At 42.4% G+C, this 18,492-nt stretch overlaps 1 protein-coding gene across 5 annotated transcripts in view; it reads left to right on the forward strand.

Moving 5' to 3' along the window:
- The window catches only part of ST6GAL1 (ST6 beta-galactoside alpha-2,6-sialyltransferase 1), a 149,520-nt gene that overhangs the window by 64,050 nt on the left and 66,978 nt on the right, over positions 1-18,492 (forward strand). The window contains exon 1 of one of the 5 annotated variants that reach the window (XM_033213012.1): positions 5,056-5,181. The exons of the other annotated variants lie outside the window; for them this stretch is intronic. The gene's annotated coding sequence lies outside the window, so the exon portion shown is untranslated. Of the gene's footprint in view, positions 1-5,055; positions 5,182-18,492 lie in introns of those variants that run through there. 5 annotated transcript variants of the gene reach the window in all.

Here is an 18,492-nt window from a genome sequence, read left to right on the forward strand (position 1 = left end):
AAAGGGTGTCTCTGGTTCCTCCCTGGATGGACTGATACAGGCCATTTCACTCACCCTCCCAAGGGATTGTCTCCTGTGGCCTCTCCAGGTCTCACCAGTGGAAGTGTATGTTCCTGTGGCAGGGGTTCCTTGGGAACATGGGTGATTCACCGGCTGGCCTCATCCCATACTGGTCCTCTGAGGTCATCGCAATTCACCTTGTCTCCTTTGCTCTCACAACTCTACTGCTGGGGGCAGAGGTGGAGATGTTGAGCTTGTGGGCAGAAATAAGTTCCACCGAGCCACAGAGCTTGACTCTCTCACCTTCCCACAATAGAACTCAGAGTTGGAATCCTTTCCCCAGCCACCTCCCCTCCCTTCTGAGGACAGAGGGTAACCTGCCCATCATCTTTGGGGTTATCAGTGGGTCCAACTCTTTGAGAGGATTTTTGGATAGCATACCATTTTATTGTCTCCAATCTCCCTCATCTTCAGCTGACCTCCCATATGGCCAAATTGATCCTGAGGTTGGGAATCCAGTTCTTTGAACTGAGCACTTCAGACTCTGCTGTGGTACGTGAGAACAGTTTCAGTATTCCGCCATAAATACCTTGCAAAATTCTAAACGTAGTACATGACCATGGACACGGTTTGGCTGTGTCCCACCCAAAATCTCATCTTGAATTGTAATCCCGATGATCCCCACGTGTCGAGGGAGAGACCAGGTGAAGGTAATTGAATCATGGGGCGGTTCCTCCATGCTGTTCTCATGATAGTGAGTGAGTTCTCACAAGATCGGATGGTGTTATAAGTGTCCGGGACTTCCTCCTGCCTCCTTCTGAGGAAGGTGCCTTACTTCCTCTTTGCCTTCCACCATGATTGTAAGTTCCCTGAGGCCTCCCAAGCCATGTGGAACTGCAAGTCAATTAAAACTCTTTCCTTTATGAATTACCCAGTCTCTGGCAGTTCTCACATGGAAGTGTGAGAATGGACTAATACAATCATGACCTTAAAAAATAAATAAATAAATAAAACAACATGGCGGGGTGCGGTAGCTCCCGCCTGTAATCCCAGCACTTTGGGAGGCTGAGGCTGGTGGATCACCTGAGGTCAGGAGTTCAAGAACAGCCTGGCCAGAATGGTGAAAACCCGTCTCTACTAAAAACACACAAAAAATGAGCTGCATGTGGTGGCGGGCGCCGGTAATCTCAGCTACTCCGGAGGCTGAGGCAGGAGAACCCCTTGAACCTGGGAGGCAGAGGTTGCAGTGAGCTGAGATCTCGCCACGGCACATTAGCCTGGGCAACAGAGTGAGACTCTGTCTCAACAACAACAACAACAACAACAAAATACTTGAGGCCTACCTTTTTTTAGAACACAAAAGCAAATTAGACGTGGTCCTTGCCCCTAAGGTGCTCACAGTCCACTATCTATCCAGGTCAGATAGTTTCCACTGCTGGTCAGTGTTTATGAGGCAAACTGTTTACTAACTTGCCTAACACTGCCTGTCCCATGCAGTTCTTCCTGGGATGACGGCAGCTAGATCCTGTGACAAAGGACAGCCGTTCCCCACTCCCTCCCATCACTCCCCTCCTCTGTCTCCTGGCGATAGCTGTGGGCTGCAACTCTGACTTGAGTGTTTGTGTCCCCAATGCGTCTAGCTTCGGGTGGGGGCTGCCTTTGCAGGTACTTGAAAAACACCTGCATGAGGAGTTGAAATAACAAGTTCATAAAGGAATCTAACTTGAGGGCACACTGCTGGTGGGGTCCCTGGGGTCCCTGTTTGGTGGCCCTTGGGCAGAGCACATCCTTTGACAGTTCACTCTCATAAATATCCAGTGTGGTCCCTAAGGGGCCATAATAAGCTGATGGAGTTAAGATTTAAAGAAAATTATTTCCTGTTTTTGGCATAGGGTCACCTGTACATCTTTCATTCTGAACGAAAAAGTCACGCATGTCTTGTCCTCTTCTCTCAAGCAAGTTAGTGAGATGGAAGACAATGGTGGCCAGAGACGCTGGGAGCGAAACTAAACAGTGGCGCAGACTTGCAGAAGCTCCCCCTTGGGGTCACGGGGTGTGCTTTTTGTCTGCTTCACAGTGAGATAACTTGACAGGGTTTTTTTATTTATTTATTTTTATGTTTTAGAAAAATAAGAGGCCTAGGTAGATAACTGTGCCTTAAAGGTCTTCTTTCCACCCAGAGGTAGCAGCATGCTAGAAAAGGAAAGGGTAGGCCTGGGAAACTAGATTGGAAGTTTGGTTCTGTCACTTTCTAGCTGTGTGGTCTTTCGAAAATCATTTGCTTCCTCTGAGCTTCAGCTTCTTCACCTGTAAAATAACCCACAGGGTTGTTCAGAAGATTTACAGTAAAAGAGAGAACCTAGCACATTACTTTGTGTGATACTTATAACAATGATGAGAATGATAATAATCATTATAACAATTGAATGCTAGGCTCTCTGCTGCTGCATGTAGGTAGACATGGCTCTACTTCCTCATCAAAGAGGGTCTCTGTGGCCTGAAGGACTCGGCAGGCTCCTTGCCTTCCATATATTTCTATGTGTTGAGATGAGATTGTCTTCAGTCCTTAAATATCAGCTCAAATAGTAGAGGCCTAGTACAACTTCACCTTGGAGGAGAAAAAATGTCGATTCAGCTCTACTCAGCAACTTTTTTACAACGAAGAGATTGAGAGAGAAAGACAGAGTAATTGAAATAATGCCCACAGTTCTGACAGCCACTTGGTCAGCTGAAAGCCCACAAGTGCAGGTGCAGAGACATGAATTAGAGTTCTCTCAGTTTCTAGGGTGAGCAGCTTGTGGGGCCAGGTGCGATCCCAGTATTTAAATGTTTGTCTTTTTAATGTAACATGGTAGTAAACTGAAGATAATTACTTCTTTTGGTACACATCCTGATCCCTTTCAGGGCTGGAGTCTAATGCAGCTGTGTTAGATTCACTGAGTGAATTTTACATGAGTGTTCAGGGCTGTATAAACAGACCATATATTCTGTATCTCATAGGTGATTCAAAGTGAGGGGGACTTTTTGTTTCTTTAACTTTCATTTACTGCACATGAATAGTCATACAAAATAAGATGTTATTTTAACTGACTTCGAATTCAGCTGTTTATTTTTTCATTTTTACTGTAGATATTTCAGTTTTTCTACGTGTATTTAAAAGACAGAGACCCTTTAAAAATAGGCCGGGTGCAGTGGCTCATGCATGTAATCCCAGAACTTTGGGAGGCCAGGGTGGCTAAGGAGTTTGAGACCAGCCCGGCCAACATGACGACACTCCGTCTCTACTAAAAACACAAAAGTTAGCCAGGCATGGTGTGCGCCTGTAATCCCAGCTACTCAGGAGGCTGAGGCGGGGGAATTGCTTGAACCCAGGAGGCGGAGGTTGCAGTGAGCCAAGATCACGCCACCACACACTCCAGCCTGAGCAACAGAGTGAGACTTCATCTCAAAAACAAAAACAAAAAACAAAACAAAAAAAACCTTTAAAAATAAAAACGACAAGATACTATTATCACATTCAAATAAGTAAGTATTCCTTAATACCAGGTGTGGCATCAATATTCAGTTTTCCTCAATTATTACATATATGCGTGTATGTATATATATTAGTGTGTGTGTGTATGTGTATGTGTATAGATGTGGGTGTGTGTAGTTTTAAAATAGTTTGTGTATTCAAATTAGGATCCAGATAAAATCCAAGTGCAACAGATTGATAAGAACTTTAAGATTGTTAAAATGGGCCGGGCGCGGTGGCTTATTCCTGTAATCCCAGCACTTTGGTAGGCCGAGGTGGGCAGATCATGAGGTCACGAGATCGAGACCATCCTGGCCAACATGGTGAAACCCTGTTTCTACTAAAAATACAAAAATTAGCTGGGCGTGGTGGCATGTACCTGTGTTCCCAGCTACTTGGGAAGCTGAGGCAGGAGAATGGCTTGAACCTGGGAGGTGGAGCTTGCAGTGAGCCAAGAATGCACCACTGCACTCCAGCCTGGGTGACAGAGCGAGACTGCCTCAAAAAAAAAAAAAAAAAAAAAAGATTGTTAAAATGCAGGCTGTGCATGGTGGCTCACTCCTAAAACCCCAGCACTTTGGGAGGCTGAGGCAGGAGGATCACCTGAGGTCAGGAGTTCGAGACCAAACTGGCCAACATGGCGAGACCCCATCTCTACTAAACGTGCAAAAATTAGCTGGGCATGGTGGCTTATGCCTGTAATCCCAGCAACTTGGGAGGCTGAGGCAGGAGAATAGCTTGAGCCGTGGAGGCAGAGGCTGCAGTGAGCCGAGTTCATGCCACTGTGCTCCAGCTTGGGCGACAGATTGAGACTCTGTCTCAGGGAAAAAAAAAAAAAAAAGATTGTTTAATGAATGCTTTTAATCAATATAATCAATAGCTTCCCATGGGAGGGATCACTGATTTGAGATACAACCTTTGGGTGAGGTGTGTGGCTGCACTGTGTCTGTGTGCACAGGTAGACACAGGCCCGCAGATGCCACAGCCATATTATTGGTGCGCATTTACTCCCATCGCATGTACCATTCCTCTCACAAACAGCTGCTTCCTGATCATTTGTCTTTTTAAATAAGAATAAGATACTTTGAGATTCTTTTTTTCTCTTTAAATATTTGAATACAGGTCTGTTTGAAGGACCAGTATACTGAATAGCAGTAGTAGTCGAAGGACTAGTCAACTGTAAGAAGCCGTGCTTCAGATCTTCACCCAAGAAGCTTTGTGCATTTGCTTTTCCGGGGCCGTTCAGATAGACCATTGCGTTTTTGATACAGTAAGAGTTTGCAGCTTAGCTTAACTAGAAATAATCCGGATCTTATTTTGGAATTAGGAAGAAACATGTTATGAGGCAGAAAAGCCCACTTTGTTGCCTACAGGATGGCATAGCTTTGTGCTTTTCATGCTTTGTGGCCTTGCAAGGAGGTACAGTGTAGGTGGTTAGGAGTTGTTTCCTGGCTAAAAATAGGAACAGCATATTGTGAGACAGGAGCTTATTTTCTCACAAGCCTCTGTGCAAATAATGGAGGGTTATGCATTTGCTGCAGGTAGTACTTAAGCTCCAAGAACTTACGGCACACATGCTTGAGTGGATCATGGGTGAGCTGGAGAACCTGAAGTAGCAAAGGCAAGAAGGCAACAGCATTCCATCGGTGGAAGGACCTACCAACCAGGTATCTCTGGTGACAGGGCCCATCTCATAGGTGGCCCACTGTACATCATACCCTGATGTTTTCTTTGCTTTAAGTGCTACAGAATTCCAGGCTCATGCATACCTTTCTGCTCTCCTGTTTTGCAAATGTCTGCACTCTAGAGTCCTTCCTGTTGGCCACTACATACGTGTCCCCTGCTTCTTGCCCCTCTCTGCTTGGGTCCCTGCTACACTGGTACTCTGCTTGGGTCCCTGGAATGTGGACCCACTTTCCACATTGTATTGCAGTTTGTTTCCAAGGTCATCTCCACTTGGAGCTTCTTCGTGACCACCTCACACAGCACACTTGGTCTGTGTGGTGGTTTGAGGGGTTCTGTCTGTAGCACTGTGCTTTGGCTATGTTGGAGGCGGGCAGGTGGGAAGGAAGAAGTGTATTCTTGGGGAAATTTGTTTTTAGAGACATGAGACATGGAAAATAGTTAAGTAATAATATAAAATGGGAGGCATGGACTATCAGAGGAGGCTGGACATGTTACGCTACTTCTTCCTGATCTCTATAGTCCTTTGCATTTATCAAGCACTGTCACACGTGTTATTTCATGCAACGCTCAGGGTGTTGCCCCCTGTTTTGTAAGTGACAAAACTGTCACTGGATGAAATGACATGCTAAAGGTCATCTAGTTAGTAATGGTAGAATGAGGGCTGGAGCCCAGTCTTCTGATTCTAAGTCTAGCTCCTATTCTGCTCTTCATCATCTGTCTCAGAATGGTAAACTGAGGCTTGGAAAGGAAAAGGAACTCACCCAACCTAAAGATTAATGGTTTTAGGCCAGCCACGGTGACTCATGCCTCCCAATATTTTGAGAGGCCAAGGTAGGAGGATTACTTGAGTCCAGGAGTTTGAGCCCAGCCTGGGTAACATAGTAAGACCCTGTCTTTTCAAAAAATAATAATAATTAAAAAAACCGGGTATGGTCGCACACACCAGTAGTCACGGCTAATCAGGAGGCTGAGGTGATTGGATCACTTGGGCCTGGGAGATTGAGGCTGCAGTGAGCTACGACGGAATCATTGTACTCCAGTGTAGGACAGAGTGAGATTCTATCAAAAAAAAAAAAAAGGAAGGATTTTAGACAGTGCTGACAATACTGAGACAATGCTGACCGGTGAGTGGGGACAGACAAATAAAGAAGTAACATTGTGCAGAACTGTGTTCTCAGCCAGTGCTATCTAATGGAAATAGAAAGCAAGCCGCAAGTGTGGGCTGCATACATAGTTTTCAGATTTGTAATAGCCACATTAAAAAAGCAGAAAGAGGCCAGGCGTGGTGGCTCATGCCTGTAATTCCAGCACTTTGGGAGGCTGAGGCAGGAGGATCACTTGAGCAGGAGACCAGCCTGGGTGACACCCTGTCTCTATTATTATTTTTATAAAATTTATTTCTTTTAAAAAAAATAAGAAACAGATGAAATTAATTTAAACAAGAGAGACCTACACAGGGGTTAAGGGCACTAGCTCTCTTTGAAGTTGAAAATCCATGTGCATTTTCTGAAAGTAGACTCTGAAAAATAAGAAAAAGAAAGAAAATTCATGTATAACTTTTGACCCCCCCTAAACTTAACATGAATAGCCTACCGTTAACCAGAAGCCTTACTGATAACATAAAAAATTAATGAATGCATACTTTATATGTTATGCGTTTTACATACTGTATTCTTATAGTAAAGTAAGCTAGGGAAAAGAATGTTATTAGGAAAATCATAAGAAAGAGAAAATATATTTATTGTTGAATAAGTGGAAGTGGATCCTCATAAAGGTCTTCATCCTCATCATCTTTACACTGAGCAGGCTGAGGAGGAGGAAGAGGAGGGTGTGGGTTTGTTGTTTCAGGAATGGCAGAGGTAGAAGGAGGGCTGGGGGAGGCTGGAGAGATAGGCACACTCAGTGTAACTTTCATTGAAAAAATCTGCATATAAATGGAACTGTGCTGTTTAAGGATCAACTGTATTTAACTCAATATATTCAAAATACTGTTAGTTTTTCATGTAATCAGTATAAAATTATGATCATACTTTCTACATTCTTTTTTCCATAAGAAATCTTCGATATGTATTTTTACACTTACAGCACATCTCAGTTTGGCCTAGCCACATGTGGCTAGTGGCTGTTGCATTGTGGAGCCCAGTTCTAAGCGTTTTACATATATTATTTCACATAGTTCAAATGGTTGAGGAAATGAAGCCCAGAGACGTTAGGTAACTTGCCTGGGGGGCACGAAGCTGGAAAGCCACCGAGCTGGATCCTGTCCTCTCCTTCCTCTTCCCACTCTGGCCAACAGCCAACCCTCCAGGAAGAGGGCCCTGGGGCAATGCAGGGGCAGCTCATTTCCAAACCATTGTTAAACTTGCTCTTGTGGAGGCAGCTGGTCCTGGGGAAGTAAAGGGAATCCTCCTCTTTAGATGCATATGCAAAAGTTAAGGGCATCCTTTTACTAGGCAGTAAGCCTCTGTCTAGGGATGTGGGACCATAACGCCACTCTCGTCTTAGCAGGTGTGCACCATTCAAGGTGATAATGCATAGGAACAGCTCAACTAAGCCAAAGCCAGGCCATTGTTGGTGCTGAATAAATGTGTTTTCTGTCCTCTATGCTAAGGCAAGACATCCGCGGAAGTAGACCCGGATTTGTCGCCTTCAAGGGAGACTACTATAATCTTTTTGTTTGTTTGCTTTTTGTTGTTTTTTTTTGTTTTTTTTGAGACGGAGTCTCGCTCTGCCGCCCAGGCTGGAGTGCAGTGGTGCAATCTCGGCTCACTGCAACTTCCACCTCCCTGGTTCAAGCAATTCTCCTGCCTCAGCCTCCTGAATAGTTGGGAATACAGGAGTGCGCCACTGCGCCTGGCTAATTTTGTATTTTTAGTAGAGATTGGGTTTCATCGTGTTAGCCAGGATGGTCTTGATCTCCTGACCTCATGATCCGCTGTCGTTGGCCTCCCAAAGAGCTGGGATTACAGGCGGGAACCTCCGCGCCTGGCCAAGACTACTATATTCTAATGAAGGGGAAGTGGAGTGGGAGGGCCATGTGCGTGCTCTGGCGGCAACAAACTTGGTGCCAGACTTGCTTTTCTTGTTTTACTCACAAATATTATGACAGCAGTCAAGATACATTTTTATTTATTTATATTTTTTTTAGAGACAGAGTCCCCCTCTCTTGCCCAGGCTGGAGTGGTATCGTAGTTCACTGAAGCCTTGAACTTGTGGCCTCCGGATCCTCCTGCCTCAGCCTTCTGAGTAACTGGGACTGTAGGCGTGCGCTATCACACTGAGCTATTTTAAGAATATTTTTGTAGAGTGTGTTGGCCAGACGGGTCTTGAACTTCTGGCCTCCAGGGTTCCTCCTGCCTTGGCCTCTCAAAGTGTTGGGATTTATAAGCATGAGTCATGGTGCCCAGCCAAGACACATTTTAAAAACCCTGCCTCCTGACACATTACTGTTCACTGGTAACAATGGTCCTTTGTAATCATAGTCTGTTTGCAAAGCAAGCTTTTAATGGAATTACAATTTTAGTGTTGATCGAAAGTTTATTTTGGGCCAGGCATAGTGACTCATGCCTATAATCTCTGCACTTTGGGAGGCTGAGGTGGGCGGATCACGTGAGGTCAGGAGTTCGAGACCAGCCTGGCCAACATGGTGAAACTCTTGTCTCTACTAAAAAATCCAAAAAATAAAAAATAAAAAAAATTAGCTGGGTGTGGTGGAGGGTGCCTGTAATCCCAGCTACTCGGGATGCTGAGGCAGGAAAATCTCTTGAACCCGGGAAGGGAGGTGGCAGTGAGCCGAGATTTTGCCATTGCACTCCACCCTGGGTGACGAGAGCGAGACTCTGGCTCAAAAAAAAAAAAAAAAAGAGAAAGAAAGTTTATTTTGTTTCTCCCGTTATCATAAACGTTGTTTTCCATCTGTATAGTGCATGTTGTGTGTTAATGGCTTCATAGACCATCATGGACTTCTGGATCACAATTTGCTTTTTCCTACGGCTATTTAGGTTGTTCCAAAATTTCTCAGCGTTGCATTTGATGCTACAGTAGGCACCCACAAATTTATGTTTCCTTTCTGTTTTTGAACTATTGTTGGTTGTTCTGAGGTATTTTCTTAAGGTTTCACTTCTGTTTTCCCAGCCATGAGTGATATATGAGCACAGCCGTTTTGCTACTAATCACCAACCTTGGGTGTGACAATTTACTCAGTTCTGCTAAATTTAACTGGACTAGAAATGGGCCAAGCATTTGTGTGTACTTCCCCAGATGCTTTTTAGAACACTGCCTATGAAACTGACCAGAGTGTCAGGTGAGGCCATCACTGGCAGAAACGTGCCTTCCTTGGGAGAAGGTGGGTTAAACAGTTTTTCTGTGCAGATTAATGGTGAGAGCCAAACCCGCAGACCCACGGGTTTCAACTAGCCATGTGGCTTCACTAAGTTTGGCTTCAACTTCCCACAATGGTACAGAAGCAGGGTAGAACTCGGGGTTCCTACCTGAACTCTGGACATTGTGAAATGTCCACAGCCCGAGGAAAGGGATGAGCTGCATGTCACCTTCCATACCCTCTGCTGCACATAGATCTGTCTCAGGCATTGAATCAGAGGGATGTGTGACTTTGGACAAATTATTTTACCTCTCTCTGCCTCATTTCTTTAGCTAAAATCAGATGACAGCAATGTCTCCCTGTAATATTGCAGTGGGGATTAAATCTGTTAATACTTGAAAAGTGCTAAGATCAGTGCCTGGCACATAATTAGTACTCAATAACTGTTGTAAATGTGGGTTTGGATCTCACTTCCAGTGCTTTCTAGATGCCCCCTTTGGTCAAATGGCTGACCTTTCTGGACTTCGGCTTCATCCGTAAAATGGGATTATGGCATCTGCTTCAGCAGCATGTTAGGGGTTTAAGTGAGAAAATGCATTTCACACAGTGTCCTGCACATAAAGGGCCCCCCATAAATGTAATGAAAAACAAACAAGTGGCCGGATGCGGTGGCTCACGCCTGTACTCCCAGCACTTTGGGAGGCTGAGGCAGATGGATCACGAGGTCAGGAGTTTGAGACCAGCCTGACCAACGTGGTGAAACCCCGTGTCTACTTAAAATACAAAAATTAGCCGGGCATGGTGGCAAGTGCCTGTAATCTCAGCTTCTCAGGAGGCTGAGGCAGGAGAATTGCTTGAACCCAGGATGTGGAGGTTGCAGTGAGTTGAGATCATGCCACCGCACTACAGCCTGGGTGACAGAGTGAGACTTTGTCTTAAAAAAAAAACCCAAAAAACAAAACAAACAAACAAACACTGTTTTTAGCTTTATTTTCTGCTCTACCAAAGAGAGAACTTTGTTGCCTTACATTGGTGTTGTAATTAGCTCTTCGATCTGACCATGTTTTCTATTATGGTGTATTTTTAAGTGCACATTCTAGGTTTAAGGCTGTCATGAAACAAATGGGAAGCAAATCAACATTTGCATGTGTCTGAAGCTTTTAATATGATTTTGTTTCGGAGATGAATGAGCTCATAATTCCACAAAGAAGGGATGATATTTCATATACTTATTAGTTTAGTGATTTCCCTCCCACACTTAGTTTCATAGGAAACTGTCAGGTTTATGGAAGCTATCAAGTGTTTCTTTATGCTCAGCAACACAGATCAAAGTTGTCTACATGATAAGGTAAAAAACACATTCCTTAGGAAATGCAAAGAAATGACCAAAAAGACCCTTGAGCCCAGCTCATTCCCCTCCCCTGGTCTGTCCCACTTGCCCTCACCTTCTTGTCTGAGCTGAGACATGTCTCCCTGGCAGCCTCCCTGAACCATCCAGCCTGGGAGCTGGGTCCTCTGAATAGGGAGCCACTCTGTGGCTGTCATGTCCTCCTCCATGCCCCTTTCTGGAGACAGAGGCATTTATGGAGTGCTCAGATGTTCAGGCTGGGTGTTAGGTAATGGGTGTTTGTTGGCTGAATGAATAAACTTGTAAAAATCTTCCTGTGATAATAGAAGTGTGTATAGTAAAGACAGGTGGATCTGCAAAGCCGAACAAGAAGAAGAGAGATGCCATTATCTGCTCAGGCTAAGGAAAAGTGAATGTAGTCATTACGTCTGGAAAATGCCAAGGACTTCTTTCCCTCATTTTTTATGTGGCCCTGCACCCTGTGAAGTATTGACTAGGAGGTTCATTGTGGCTTTCTTGCTGCTAAGCATCTCCTCTCTGCCAACATCTCATCAATTCCTGTCTGTACCACTTACCTTTGCCTACGATTTGGGGTGAGGAAAGTTCTGTGATTTGTCTGTTTCTATTTCTGGGTAAAATCTCAACTCTGGGCATATCAGCAGAAAGGGTTTTGAAATGTCCCTTGATTCAGATGATTCTGAATCAATGGCATGTATGTGTGTGTGCATAATTACCCTTATCCAAAAAATTCTGCATTATAATTCTTTAAATGCACAGGTTCACAAATTATTAGAAAGTATGTTTTATATACTATTTACAGTAGCAAAATATCAATTTTAGAAAGTATATTTTACATACCATTTACAGTAGCAAAATATCAAATGCAAGAAGCAAATTTAATTAAAGATAGGCAAGACATTTTACTGAAGACTATAAAACATTAGAAAGAGAAATAAAACAATGGCTTATGCAATTATGGAAACTGACAATTACCAAGATCTGTGACTGGCAAGGTGGAGGCCCAGGAGAACCAATGGTGCAGTTCCAGTCTGAGTCCAAAGGCCTGAGAACCAGGGAAAGCCAATGGCGTAGTTCTAGTGCAAATGCCAGTTGGCTTAAGGCCTTTCAGCTTGAGTCCAAAGGCCGGGGAAAAAAAACCCAAAACCAAACCAAAACAGCAACAACAAAAACAATGCCCCAGCTCAAGGCAGTCAGACAGGAGGAGCTCCCTCTTACCTGTGGGAGGGTCCGCCTGTTTTATTGTATTCAGGCCGTTAACTGATTGGATAAGGCCCACCAGTAGAGGGGGCAATCTGCTGTACTCAGCCTGATGATTCCAATGCTAATTTAATCCAAAACAACCTCATTGAAACACCCAGAATGTTTGACTAAATATCTGGGTACTCTGTGGTGCAGTCAAGTTGGCACATAAAATCAGCCATCACCATCAATTTGGGGGAAAACTGACATTTTAACAAAATTGAATCTTTCAGTTTATAAACATGGTATATATCCCCCATTTATTTAGATCTTTTATTTCTCTCACTAGTATTTTGTAGTTTTCAGTAAAAAGTCTTGCCTATCTTTAATTAAATTTGTTTCTTGGCATTTGATACTTTAAATAATATATATTTTCAATAATTTGTGAAATTGTGCTTTTAAAGAATTATAATGCAGAATTTTTAGGAGAAGGATAATTGAAAATCCGTCAAGACAGCAGTGAAGTTTAGGAACTACCATTCTGGACATAACCGTAAGTCATTAATAAAATATTCCTTACATCCCTGTGCTACTTTATTATTCCAAAACATTTGTTTTTCCTTTGGTCCTCATAAGGGTTCTTAGAAAGAGACAGAAGAGCTATTATTTCTACTTTCATACAAGGAAATGTGGCCTCAGGAATTGATGTGGTTTGAATATATGTCCCCACCAAATCTCATGTTGAAATGTAACCCCCAGTGTTGGAGGTGGGGCCTGCTGGGAGGTGTTTGAGTCATGGGGGTGGATCTTTCATGGCTTGGAGTTGTCCTCACAACAGTGAGTTCTCATGAGATCTGGTTGTTTAAAAGCGTGTGGCACCTCCCCCACCACTGCCTCTTGCTTTTGCTTTCGCCATGTGACGTGCCTGCTTCTGCTTCACCTTCCACCATAATTAAAAGCTCCCTGAGGCCTCCCCAGAAAGTGAACAGATGCTGGCACCATGCTTGTACAGCCTGCAGAGCTGTGAGCCAATTAAATCTCCTTTCTCTATAAATTACCCAGTCTCAGGTGTTTATAGCAATGGGAGAACAGACTAACACAGGGAGACTATCTAAAAGTCCTGTGACTAGCAGGTGGCAGAGCCAGCCCCAGAGCCCAGGACTGTTCCCAGGAGAGAGGTCCTACTTCTGATACCAAAGTTTTCCTGTAGAAAGATGGCCTTTTGTAAGCATTACTGAGAACATACTTCCAGGTGCCCAGGAAGAATCTCTTGCCTGTAGCCTCCATAGGCAGTGTAGGAGGAAGGGAAGAAGACAGCAGAGTGGACCAAGGTAACAATATGTAATACACTAGAGTCGGGAGCGAGAACAGTGTCCTGTTAGCCTATATAGCACTTTTGTGCTATTAAGAAAGGGTGCCCTTTCAGCCAGGACCAGAAGCCATTATGCAATGAACAACGTGTACAGTCATATGTGACATCCCAGAGAGATAACAACAAATAGGTAAACCTTATTCAGGAATTAATTATTGATGAGGAAGCTAAATTGGTGAGTATTTTGTTTCTTTCCTTTAGAGAAATTCATTGAAAATACTTTCAAGATGATTCAAAGCTAAAAGAGAAGAAATCACCTTTCTTTCCTCTGCCTTTTACAACCTTTCTATCTTCTATCCTTTCTGTTTCTCGTCTTCTTCCTTTCCTTACTCAGCACTTATTGAGTGCCAGGGCATGAAAATGCAGAGATAAATGAGATGGCATCTCTTCCTAGGAACTTCTAAGTCTTAGAAACTTTTTTGACTGCCACCATCAATAAGAAGTACATTTTATGGTATTGCAGTTTTGTTTTAGTTCTTTTTTTTAAGCGTTATATATAGAAACATTTATGAATGAAATGGTGAGTTCAGGATTTGTTTCAAAATCTAGGGATCTAGGCGTGAGTGGAGTATACACAAAACAGGATTGACCGTGAGTTGGTAATACTGAAACTGGTCATGGGTCTGTGGGGGTTCATTATCTGTCATCCATCTTTCTAATGATCTATTTGAGACAAAAGGTTCATCAAGCTCTACTTTCTCTTATTACATGCAGTGAATTCTGATATTTTAAAATCTAGTTTATTCTCTTTTTTAAAACCTGGTCTTGGGCCCTAAATTGTTTTTGAGACCCACTAAGGTAAAATAATACGTATTTTGAAAAACACTGGTGTATTGAGGGAGAGAAGGACCCATAAAATAAATGATTACTGTCGACCAGAAAGTGCTACTAGAATATGGTTAGAGGGCTGTGGGAGCACACAGGAGGGAAGGACCGACCAACAGGGTCCTGGGGAGTCTGGGAAAGCCCTTCAGTAATTTGCATGGAAGAGGAGACATCTGCATCTTTGACAAGATGGTGGGGGAATATTTGACCTTGAGGATGAGGGAAGTGGGGCAAGTGGGATGAGCCAACCTGAGTTCAGTATGGCTGGAATGTGAGGGCTGTTGGGGAGGGCAGGAAACGAGGTAACAGATAGCAGCAGCAGCAAAAGTCATAAGTCTTCTGGAACAGTCTAAGGAATTCAGATTTTATCTGTGTTTCAGGGAACCATTGGAGGGTAAACTGAGAAATGACCCTGTTTCATTTGCCTCTTAGAGAGATCATTCTGTCAGCTCTGTGTAGATAGACCAGTCTACCTCTGTGATCATGATTTAGAACATAAAACCTAGACCCAAAGGAGAGCCAGTCTGGAAGCCAGATCTAACCTACCTCATGTAATTATGTCCCCACCCTGCCACATGACTTCTCAGATCTACACAAATTGGGCTTTTTCAAGTATTTATCAAAACAAAAATTGCAGTTGCTTTCAGGACGTAGGAAGAGGTGGAAATAGAGCCACTTCCCTGTGTGCTCCTTTCCCCTTTTCCCTGCATAGCGTTCTCTCATGTGCAGAGTTATGGCAACCTGTGAGAGATTCATAGTAATCACCTATAATGTGGCATTTTTCTAGGTGCTTTACAACTGTTAACTCACTTAATCTTCATAATAATTCTATGTGGTAACTATTATTATTATTAGTTTCATTTCATAGATGAGGAAACTGAGGTAAAAAGAAGTGACTTGTCTAAGGTCACACATCTAGCAATTAGCAGAGCTGGGATTTCGGCAGTCTGGCCCCAAAGCCCACTCTCTTCACCACCATTGTGCTTCTTGATTAAGTTTGATTTCATTCCACTCATCTCCTTAGACTCAGATGTTTGAACAAAGACAGTCATGAAAAAAAATTGGGCTTTAAGTTTTATTCTCAAGATTGCCAAATCCCTTTCTTCCCTAATGAGAGGAGGAGGAAAGTGTTCTAGCTGGGAGAAAAAGGATGGCTCCTTAGAAGGAAGTGGTATTTTAGTGGAGCTTTGAAACATGGGTGAGAAGTGCATTGCTGAGAAGGATGAGTTGCTAGTACAGCCAAGATGAAGTAATCCAACCACAATCTCTACCAATGTTTACAACAAAAAACTGGAGAGGATGCAAAAAACCACATGAGAACTCTGAAAAGTAATAGCAAGCAGGCAGAGTACTGGGTTCAAAACTTGAACAATGACTCACAATGAACATGGATTTGCAGAACAGTATGGAAAGCTAAGAGTCCGAGATAACTCCATCTTTCTAGCTAGAGGAAGCAGTGGGGAAAGCCACTGGAAGCCAGAGAGTGTGAGGAAATCCCTAAGAGGAGAGAGCTGGAAAAAGGGATCCACAAATTGGACTGACAAAAGTCCTGGGCACACTACAAGGTGTGCATGCATGGAACAGACCCAAGAGGCACGGAAGAGGTTATGAGAATCTAACTGTGATATTAACAACCACCCAAGTCCCAGACAAACTCTTGAATGGAGCATGTGACAGATTGACTCAAATGGCATAGCAAAAGCTTTGAAAACTGATCTGTCACTGGAGCTAACACTCATAAAAAGCGAGACAATACTTTCAGTCCGAACCTAAGTGGGTTAATTTCCTGAAAACAAACAAACAAACAAACAAAAAATCAACATTTTTCAGATAATTTTTAACAGGATCCAGAGTCTCACAACATGATATTAAAAAATCCAGGATACAATTCAAATTTACTCAATATCAAAACAACCCGGAAAATCTAAACAGTACTCAAAGGAAAAGACAATTCAATAGGCACTAACACTGAAATGACTTAGATCGTGAAATTATTAGACAATAACTAAAGTAAGTATGACCATTCTCCACTCTTGAAATTGATGGAAAGATAGAAGTTCTTAGCAGAGAAATAGAAGCTGCAGAATAATCAGATAGAAATTTTAGAACTGAAAAGATGATATGGGCTCAGTGGCGGAATAAAGATGACAGAGAAAAAAGCCAGTGAACTTGAAGTAGATCAATACAAATTATACACAATGAAATATACATTATGAAACAAAAAACTGGAGAAAAATGAAAAGCATTTCATGGTACTGTGGGACAATGCCAAAAGGCTGAAAATTCTTGGTATTGGAATTCCGTCTCAGAAGGTAAAAAGAAAACTACTGGTGCAGAAAAAAATATTTGGAGAAAGAATGGCTGAAATAGTTTCAAATTTAAAGAAAGACATATTTTTACACATCGAAGAATCTCAGTAATTTCAACCAGGGTAAATTTCATGACAACTCCTCACCCACCTCATAAGAAAACTTCTAAAAATCAAGGATTAAAAAATATTAAGAGCATGAAAATATGATACATTATACATAAGAAAAGGGAAGGAAGGAAAGAAAGAAGAAAGGAAGGAATCAAGAAAGAGAGAAAAGAGAAAAAGGAAGGAAGGAAGGAAGGAACTCAAATGACTGTCGATTTCCGAAGGAAGGAAGGAAGGAAGGAAGGAAGGAAGGGAGGGAGGGAGGGAGGGAAGGAAGGAAGGAAGGAACTCAAATGACTGTCGATTTCTCATCCAAAACCATGGTGGCCAAAGACAAAGACAGTGAAACCCCATCTTTAGAATGATGGAAGAAAAAAAAAAACAACTATCCACCCAAAATTTTATATCCAGAAAAAATATTCTTTAGGAGTGAAAGCAAAATAAAGATATTTTCAGGTGATGGAAAACCAAGAGACTTCTTTTCCAGGAGACCTGCTCTTAAAGAAATACTAATGGAAGTTTTTCGGCCTGCAGGGAAGCTGTACTAGAGGAAAAGTTAAAACTTGAACAAAAGAAGAGCAGGAGAAATAATAAATATCTAATAGACTTCCCTTGATAAAAAATACACACACACAAACATAAATCTCATGACATGGGTAATTACAAACTACTGGCAATATTTTAGATTTATTTCCTTCAAGTCTTTTTTTGTCTGTGAATAAGCATTTCTCTCGTTTTCTTTTTTGGTGTTTCTCTCTCTGTCTCTTTCTTCCTTTCACGTGGACATTTCATAACATATTTAAATATTCCTTTTTGTTAGGATTTGAGGTTGTTTCAGGTTATACGTGGACTGAAGTGAAACTACAGTCTTTGGCAACTTTTCTGATAATTTCTTTTTTGGAGATAGAATTACTGAATTAAAAGAGAGTGGACATTTTTAATGCTTTGATACTATTTGTCAAATTGCCCACCCTCCCTCCCTTCTTTTTTTCTTTCCTTCCTTACCTCCCTCCTTTCTTCCTCCCTTTTTCTTTCAACTAAGATTATATAATATATAGTTTTATAATCTTTATTTATTCACACTATATTGTGAGCATTTTCCTGTTTTGTTAAAAAGTCAATAATTGAAAAAAAAATTAAGTTGATAATGGTACTATGGTCATATTTTTTTAAAAGGACATAATTACATATTTATGGATGGAATGATATATCTGGCATTTACTTAAAATACTCAGGGATAGGTGGCTATTAATAAAACAGTATTGACCATGAATTGATAATTATTGATGCTAGATAATGGATACATGGTGGTTCATTATTACTACTTTCTATAGTTTTCTATGTAAGTGCAATTTTTTTTATTTTAAAACCCTATCTGAGTGTGGTGGCATGTGCTTGTAGTCCTAACTGCTTGGGAGGCTGAGGAGGGAGGATGGCCTGAGCCCAGGAGCTCAAGGTTGCAGTGAGCTATCACTGTGCCACTGTAGTCCAGCCTGGGTGACAGAGTGAGACCTGGTCTCTAAAAATAAGTAAGTGAATAAATGTTTTAAAAGTAAAAACTGTAAGAAATTTTTATGAATGTTATTTTTAATTATTTAATCATAACCCATTGTGGCCGGGTGCGGTGGCTCACGCCTGTTACTGTAATCCCAGCACTTTAGGGGGCTGAGGCGGGTGGATCATGAGGTCAGGAGTTCAAGAGCAGCCTGGTCAAGATGCTGAAACCCCATCTCTACTAAAAATACAACAAGGCCGGGCGCGGTGGCTCAAGCCTGTAATCCCAGCACTTTGGGAGGCCGAGACGGGCGGA

The sequence above is a fragment of the Trachypithecus francoisi genome, unplaced genomic scaffold (genome assembly GCF_009764315.1).
Source record: "Trachypithecus francoisi isolate TF-2019V2 unplaced genomic scaffold, Tfra_2.0 Lachesis_group0, whole genome shotgun sequence".
NCBI classification, from domain to species: domain Eukaryota; kingdom Metazoa; phylum Chordata; class Mammalia; order Primates; family Cercopithecidae; genus Trachypithecus; species Trachypithecus francoisi.